Source organism: Vicia villosa, linkage group LG1 (assembly GCF_029867415.1).
Source record: "Vicia villosa cultivar HV-30 ecotype Madison, WI linkage group LG1, Vvil1.0, whole genome shotgun sequence".
Taxonomy (NCBI): Eukaryota; Viridiplantae; Streptophyta; class Magnoliopsida; order Fabales; family Fabaceae; genus Vicia; species Vicia villosa.
In genome coordinates this window covers 134000501-134010191 of record NC_081180.1, presented here as the reverse complement: position 1 = coordinate 134010191, position 9691 = coordinate 134000501, and positions in this window count along the sequence as shown.

Here is a 9691-nt window from a genome sequence, read left to right as displayed (position 1 = left end):
GACGTACATATACGGTAAGACTACAATTTGTAGCTTCTTGGAAACTTCAATGAATTGTATATTTTGACGTAAATTATAATATAAATGCCGAACCAAACATTTTATAATAGTCTTCTTGAAATTGTCAACTGATATTTAAAGTCTCAAATACTAGGTGCTAGAAGGGGCAGCTAGCTACAGCTTTCTCTTTTGAGTGAAAAATTCCAATCAATTTATAAACTATTCTCTTATCCTAAATTATAAGAGCTTCAAGAAAAGAAAGAAAAAAAGTAAAGGTCTATTTTAGTCTCACACAAAAATTGCAGAAGTCAGATTAGTTCTTGGAAAAAAAAGTCTTTATTAAAATTTTTACAAAATTTAACTGATTCATGTTAATCTCTCTAAAAATATTTTTTTCAAATCTGTTTTTCTTCTTACTTTTGAACCGTGACTAGACTGTCAATGAAGATTCATTTTAGTCCCTCACAAAAAAGAGTGAGTCATGTTAGTTCCTCTTTTGATATTTTTTAAACGATTTTTTCTATTTTTAAACTGTGGCTGGATTTGACAAGATATACATACTTTTAGAAATTGAATACGGGTCGGAGGTTAAGTTCCTTTGCACATGGTCTTTAGCGCCCGAGTTTCTGCCAAAAGCTGAGTTACCTAGTTGTGAGACATCAGAATCTTATCATTCCGAATTTGAGACATCTATTATGATCTTTCATAATCTGAGTCTCAACCTTCTCTTCATATGTTCCAATCAGAGTCAGAGCCCGATAAATTCTTTGACTTATGATCCAACACGCTTGAACATATGTTAGTATACCTAATTATTCATTAAATACTTTGTTATCATCAAAACCTAAGGAATATGGTATAAACTAATTTTCTTCCAACATATCATGTGTATTATTTTCGCCACAAATATTATTTACAAAAATAAGAAATTAGTCTAAATCACCCCAGTAGCAGAATTAAATCTTCCTAAAAGATCATTAACAACTGAAACAATAACAACACCTAATACACAAGAATATATAACAAAAAAAATTGTAGTCACCTACCCATAAGCCTGATAATAAACCCAACAAAAAAAGAATATCGTGGTATCGCGATGATTTATCTACAATCCCTTAGCAAATAATTTCAAATCAAATGTCGTAAAATAGGAGTTCAGTCACAGTTTAAAAATAGGAAAAAAACGTTTGAAAAAAAATATTAAATGAGGGACTAACATGACTCAGTTAAATTTTGTAAGGGATTAAATAAAGATTTTTTTTTCTTAGAGACTAATTTGGACTCTTCCTTTTTTATGAAGGACTAAAGTGGGTCTTCACTGACAGTCAAATCACGGTTCAAAAGTAAGAGAAAAATCAGTTTACACACATGACTCGGTTAAATTTTGTAAGGAATTTAATAGACATTTTTTTTATCTCGGGACTAATCTAACCTCTGGAGTTTTAATGAGTGACTAAAATGGACCTTCACTCAAAAAAAAAATTTGGAAAAAAATTTGTTATCCCAAATTATAAGTCAATTTCGGTGCATCATTAATACAATTTTTCATAATATATCCTCTATCATTTATTACTTTTTTTTTCATACTCTTTTAATTTCGTTTTTCAATATAATTATTTAATTTCGTTTTTTCATACTCTTTTAATTTCGTTTTTCAATATAATTATATAATAATATAAATAATTCATAATTAAAATATAAAAACAAAAATGAAACTATTATAAGATTATTTACTTATATTTTTATCAATTTGTGAATTGCATACATTTAAATATTTTGAGTTAATTGAATTAAATTAAAATTAATGTCAAAATAATTGAACCAGACAAAACAAAAGAAGGGTGGAAAATTTTATAAGTTAAAAAAGTAGAGAAATTTTTGTGATAAAGAATGTAGAGGCAAATTTGGTAATATGAAGAAAAAAAAGATTGTAAAATATAATGGGGGTAACCATTAAAATCATAGTTAATAAAAAGTATATATATATATATATATATATATATATATATATATATATATATATATATATATATATATATATATATATATATAAAAGTAAGTAATGTATAAACTTAATTGAATTAAAATTGTATGAGAATGTAAACAATTGATATCTTTAATATATTAAAACAAATTACACACTTATGCGGTTAAAGATGCAACCAAATCAATTGGGTTTCATAAAATTAATTCTCTGTTGATAGCATCTAAATGAAATATAAATCGAGCCTCATTTTAAAGTTACGCTCAAGCAGCAGTCTAGAGGAATGAAATATCTGACAAGACTTAAAGTGTGTGAAATCTCACCCTGACGCGTGTGAGCAAATAACATTGTAAAAACATTAGAGGTGGCAAAACGAGCCGCCCGCTTCGCCCCTCCTAAAGCCCGTCAAAAAACAAACGGGGCGGGCATGCCCGCTAAGTGAAATGGACATAAAAATCATGTCCGCCCCGCCAAGATGGCGGTTTGGCGGGCGGCGGTCTTGCCCACCTATATTTATTTATATATTTTTTTCATTTTTTAATAGATTAATAGTTTTTTTACCTTTTAATTAAAATTTTCACTTTTTTTTAAAATAATTTTTTATAAAAGCAACGTTTTAACGAATTTTACTTTAAAAAATATTACATATATTTACAAATGAATGTGTAACATAAACCATGAAGAATTGGAATTATTAGAATTAACTAAAAAAGAGTGAGTTTTGGAGGAGCGGCGGGCTTTAGCCGGCGGCGGGTTTTGGCGGGGCGGGCTTTGGTGAGCGGCGGGTCCAAAATCCCAACCCAACGCGCAATTTTTTAGCGGGTGCGTAGGCTGGTCCGGCGGGCCACGGCCCGTTTTGCCACCCCTAAAAAGCATAAGGATGTTTTTAGTAAAGTTATACGGGTAATCACACAGTAAAACAACTTTTTTAACTTATTTTTGTCAAGAAAATATTTCTTAAAATGTCTTGAAGTAGTTCCAGATGATTTTGGAATTGTCAGAAAATTTTTGGGCAATTTTCTGTTCCCACCAATCGATTGGCACTTCACCCAATTGATTGGGTTAGTATATAAATGTTCCCTAAACATTATGGACAACATCTTAATGAATGGTAACGACTATACATATTTTCTTGCCTTTTAAAACAAACCAAACGATTATTTTTAGGCTAACCTATCGATTGGTACATATGCCCTAATCGATTGCCTCATTAATTTTGGCCCAAAAATTTTCCTTTCTGTGCCAACCTCTAGTATATGAATAAAGTTTACTTCCCTTATTTTCACATCAAAAAACATAAGCATTCATTCATCACCCCTCAGTCTCTCTCTAACATATTTTTCTTTACTTTTCTCTAACTTAACTTTAGCTGTAGCGCTTTCAAGAAAGTTGTTTTGCAATTGAACAATTTGTAATTTTGTAAGAGTAGTATCATAAATTCACCAAGAAAGTTTTTTTTACCTTGGTTAAATGACTCATCCATTTAGGGATTGTTTATTTGGGTTCAAAGCTAAACCCATTAAAAGCTTGATTTTGGGGATTTAGTTACTAAGTCACCTCTTCGATTCGAAGGCTCAGCCCATTCAAAAGTCTTCATAGGTTCGAGATCAACTCGATATTAAAATCTCATCTTTGTTGGTGGTTATCCTGATTAAAACCTCTTTTTCGTTCAAGCTAAGCCCAGTGTTAAAAGCTTGCTAAGGTTGAAAATCAAACTGGTATAAAATCTCCTAGGTTCATGAGTTCTTCCCAGATTAAAAGCTCAAACAGGTTCAAGATTAGTTCGTGTAAAATCATGGTTTAAAGCTTGAATACAAACCGCTCTAAGTTTCTTGTGGAAAGAAGACTAATCGTTTTGATCCATCATTTGAAAGGAATAATCACCACTTCTCTCCATGTTTGATGTTTGGTTGAAAGTTAGCCACAAAACTTCATTTTCCTTGTATAAGGTGGTTCGAGGGTTCAATCTACTAAAATCTCTAACTTTTATTGAATAATCTCAAGAACAAGTCTTGGGTAGAGGATTAAGTTTTTTCTTTTTTGACTAAACCTCTATAACTTCTATTGTTTTCTCTCTTCCCTTATCTTTTACTTTCCATATTTTATGTTCTGAATTTTATTTTCCACTGCTTAATTTTAAACCATTTATTAAAATATTTTCAAACTCTAAAATTCATCCTAAAAGTTTTTCAAATTAAATTTTTCTGAAACATAATTCAACCCTCCCCCTTTGTGTGTGGAGTCATATGTCCAACAAGCTCGTTTGGTCATGTATGACTAAGTGACCAGAGTCTTGTGAAAGTTGAAAAGTAACTCCTAAAACACTAAGGCAATTAACACACACACTTAAAATACTTTTAAAGTCTCTCTTTACTTAACAAAACCGCCTTTAAAATGTTTTTAAGTCTAGCCCGTTGATTAGTGGACTATCTACTTGATTAGAAAAAAATTAAATTATCTAATCGATTAGATCATTTTACTAATTGATTATATGATGCCTAATCAAGTATATAATAGATTATTAGAGCATATCAATGGTTGGTAATGATTATATAGCAAAAACTTCTTTTTTAGGCCAAAATAATCGATTATTTGAAGCACCTAATTGATTAGTTTAATTGATTAAACCAATACTTTGGTCCATCAATTGCTTCTATTTTAGCCAATTTTTTTCCTACATAAATGAGGCTTCTCCTCACTTTATTTCACATCATAATTTGTAGTTTTTATAGCTCTCTCTCTCTCTCTCTCTCTCTCTCTCTCTCTCTCTCTCCTCTCTCACTCTGAATATTTTCTTTCATCAAAATTATCTTAGTGTTTTATGAGTGAAAATTACTAGTGAGAAAAGACTTGTATTGGTGTCATGCCAGTGTTGTTATTTTCAAGAGTGCGGTACTCTTGAATAATTGACTTTGATTCTTGATATCAACCATTAAAAATATCTGTTTGGATGTAGAAGTCAGCTTGCAAAAGTTATATTCTATTATTGAGATCAACCGGTGAAATCACTACTCAGTTCGTGAGTTCATCCTGTGGAAAAACTTTTGGTTGGGGGCATAATTTGTAAAAAATCAATATTATTATGAAATATCAAGAAGATATCTTAAGGACAGGACAAGGCCCATGTTTGTTTGAACCTGGATAATTTTCGGGTGTCATTTCTCTAACCATGATCTCTTTAAATTTTGTTATTTACCTTAATGTTTTATTTTCTTTCCTCTTAATTTCTCTCTCATCTTGAAGATACTCAACCAATTTGCTTTTTAAGTAATAAAACCTTTAAAAATAAGCACGAGTTTTAAATACTATAATTCTTCCATCCTCTTGTGTTTTGAGTCACTTGTTCAACAAATTTTAGTATATGACTTTACTTGTGTGGTTCTATGTCTGTGATTTACATGTATTGTCTTGTAAAGGTTTTGATGAAGAAAACTGAACAAGAATGATTAAATTATAAGCATCAACAGTCTAAAAGGAAAAATAAGTCGAAGTGTTCAAGTTCATGTAGAATGAGCTAATCAAAGTTTAATCAAGAAGAAACTAAAGTTGTGAAATTGTGAAAGCCCGCCTAATCATGCACTTATTGTTTTATCTTATATTTTGATTAGTTAATTTTAAATTGAAAATTCTGGTATACAGACTCAGATGTCAATCCCGATGTCAAGACATCTGATCTGTTATTAATGTAGCACAAGCAGAATACAAGGATCCCCCATTTATTTAATTACTCTTAGAAAAGAGTCAATGAAACATGGGATCACATACGTTCAGCATACATAACCAGATTATAATTTGTACATGGTTCTGTATATGAACAGCTAACACTTCTGAACCTGATGTTATAAACAAAGTCATAACATTCATAACTGAACAAACAATGCAAAAGATAAATAACACAGTTAATTGTTAACCCAGTTCGGTCTAACTACCTACTCTGGGGGTTACCAAGCCAGAAAGAAGATTCCACTATCAGTAGTACTATTTTATATAAACAACCTCTGGTTTACAGATAAACAACCTCTGGTTTACCTAGTCACTATCCAATGCAACCTTTACCTCAGAACTCCATCCAAGATAAGAAAACCTCTGCTCACTCCCTGGTGATACCTAACTATTACAACCCTGCAACAGCTATTTACACAATTAACAATGAACACATACTTGATCTTGCTTCACAGCTTCAATCAAGCTTACAATACTCAACTCTTACCTACAGGTTTCGAGTGAGGACAATCACTTCTCTAACCTACAGGTTTCGAGAAGGACAAGGAAGCCATCCCACAACCTAGGTGGTCTACCTATAGAAACCCTAATGACTACATCGTTAAAACCAGGTTTTCTATATCTAACTAGGTTACAAAAGTTTCCTATTTATAACCTGATCCCAATTGGATTTGGGCTTACAAATCGCAACACTTTGCTGTTACAAATATGCGGAAAATATTCTGCTACAAATAAGGTCTTTTAATCATGAGTTTCCTAAATTAGAAACTGTTGAATCTTCAATCTTCTGATTTGATTCTTCCTGAATCTTCAATCTTCTGATCTGATTCTTCAATTATTCTTTTGAACTTAAAATATGCGCCACATAGGATTACATAATATTCACATATAATATCTTGTATCTGTTAAGTACAAAATGAATCTTCCTTCCAGTTCTGCAGGCGCGATGTCATGAGTTGATGTCATGACATTCCTTCTAACATCTTGCTTAAACCTGTTGTTCGTTTTGAACTTGCAAGATTCACATTAATATTATGTTTTACTGCTATTATGTTTTAGTCAAACATAGATGTCAATCAACCAATAAAAGCACTAACAATCTTCCCTTTTGGCATATTTTGGCTAAAACATAAAAGTGCAGTAAAAACATAAAAAATTCAAGACACCAAGGAAGAACAGAATATACATTCTCAGAATTGGGTTTACCTTCTGTTCTTCAGGACTTGAACCACATCATAACATCTTCAGTCTGCTACAAAAACCTTTTTACAGTAGCAAGATCAGAAGATGGTATTCTTTTCCCTTTTTTAGACATAATATGACAAAGATAGAACCGATGTCATAATATGCAGTGGAACACCTCCATGCAACACTGATGTTCACGAGGAAGACGATGGGAGAAGCCATGCGTCTTGTAGGACCAATGGTGGCATAAGAGACCCCTTCCTTAGTCTTGTACCAGAAACTGAATCCTAGCATAGACCACGAGAGAGGACTTGAGTGAAAACTGTCCACCAGTCCTAGTAACTCATAACACAAATCACAATTGTGTTCATAACTCAGATCACAAATCACAACGAAAATGATTCTTATACTGAAGGTTGTATATAGTGGAACATCTTTGTTGTTATTGCAGAAAAACCCATGGTAGAGACCATCAACATCCCCAGCCCCGTGTTTTTCTTTTTCTGAGATGGTTTTGGTATAGCAACCCATCACAATACCAAATCCAGACTCGACTCACAAGAACGCACAAGAACGACATTTTGAGAGAGTTTGATTTCTGCAATTCATGGAGATGCTATTATATAGTAAATGGAGATTATAGGAAATAACGATGGTCTTTGGTCTTGTTCAATGGTCAAACGGTTAATTAGGAAACAGTTCCAAAAGCTATTACTCTTTCCAAAGCAGTTTTTGACTGTTTTTCTGATAGGAGTTATCTTGAATTACCAATGCATGCATAGTCATTGAATGAACTTTACACCGACCGCTGATGTGTAGATAAACTTCAATTCAGATTTCTTTGTTTGACTTTGAAGATTCAATGTCTTTAAACATGTCATGACATTATGTTAGACATTGTCACTTTTCTTTCCTTCAGGCACATAGCCCAAGATTCCGCAAAAGATTAAGACAGAGCATCATTTGGACCAATTAACAGACTTCCTACTTATTCACTAGTCATAGACATAGACTTCTGTTGTTTTTGGACACTTTGAGACTGTTAGCACACAGCTACCTCATTAGTGTAGAGAAGGAATAGTGGTTACCAGTTGCACATGGTTAACTTGAACCATTCAAATAACTGACAAAAGTATCACATTTTCTTCATGATGTAAAAGTATTTTTAACCAAGAATTTTTCTTGACAAAAGAAGTTACCCCCCTATCCGAGATAGTCTGAGCTTCCCCAACAGAATAAGCTTGAAATGATGAATGGGAAATATAAGACTCATCTTCATATCTTCAAGAGACGCACCCTCTATTCAACAATCCTGATGAACACACTCATTATAGCAAATTTGTTCCTCACACTAAATACTTACACCAGAAGTAGAATGTCATAACATTGTGTCTGACATTTGTACTACTAGTATTCTTCACAAATTTCATCCCCTTTTTAATAGAACCTTGCCTAAGAACTTATCTCCCTCATAAACGATCAACAAATGACCTCTTGATACTAGAATCACACACAGAGAGGTTGCCACAATCTCAACAAACAGAACTGCCACTCCTTGAATTTTGTTGAGCATAACCCTACCATGTTTAAATTAGATCATGGTCTGCTTAAGACACTTCGAAATTCTTCTTGATAAGGTGTTTTTCAATCTCACACATTGATTAACATACTCCTTGAACAGAAGAGATTCTCCTTTATCTTTAGCTGTGTTGATCTGATCATAGAACTTTTGTCTTCATAGTCATCTTCACTAAGTGAAGTCTTCATCATAAAAGTAATTATGTATGGCCATAACACATTACTTACATCTAGATCAGAACCTTCCCATTCTAATCCACATTATGCCCAAACTGCCACTCTAGACAATAATGTTTCTTTTTCAAACTTCTGTATATTCCCAGTCCTTCTACCAGGAAATATGTACTTTGTGATGTTGATACCTAAGACACAAGTTCATCTGAACTCAAACAAACTCTGACTATCCATAGAGATAACACTTCTCTATAGAGGGCTTAGAACACAAGAAACGAATTGTGTTCACGACTCGAAACAAGACTCTTTATTCTTTACCAAACAATTGTAAAGAATGACCTCAGACTTAACAATGCCTGAACACTACCCTTAAACCCTATGATTGACTCAATTAGACAATCATAACCTAGACTCTAGACACTTCTCATATCCGAAAAAAGAACATGAGGGACTCAAACAAGACTCAAACAAAACGAAAAGAATCTATAATCTTGGGCAATTTAAACAACATACTTGGACTTTAACCAAAGTCTTAAGAAATGTTATTTGAGAACAAACTGCACCAAGTGGACTTGTGCATAGGTTGGATCATGCACTTAGATCAGAACAAGTGATTCACACCATCAATTCATGTCGTCAGATGATAATGCAAAGAATATTCTTTGCTGATATTTGAGAATAAACATGACTTTATGTTTTGAGGTTTTTGTGTGACTTTGTTCTTCTTTCTCCAAGATTAGTCTTTGAGAGACTTTTCAACTGGATAGAAGTAGAAAAACATTGTCTTTGCTGATCTTTATACTCTTTTACTTCCCCTGAGATATACAACTGTAGGACATCTTCGATGTTCGTCCTTGAAGTTTCCTTCATTTGGAATTTGCCACAGATCCCAAGTTTAGAAACCTCAGTTTGCTTGCTACACAAGATCTAGATTGCCATATTCTGTAACTTGAAATAGAAGAAACTATGATTGTATAACCATAAATTGATCTTCAATATACACGTCTGAGTAGTTTTATACAAATCTTGTAAATATCCAGCTCCCAT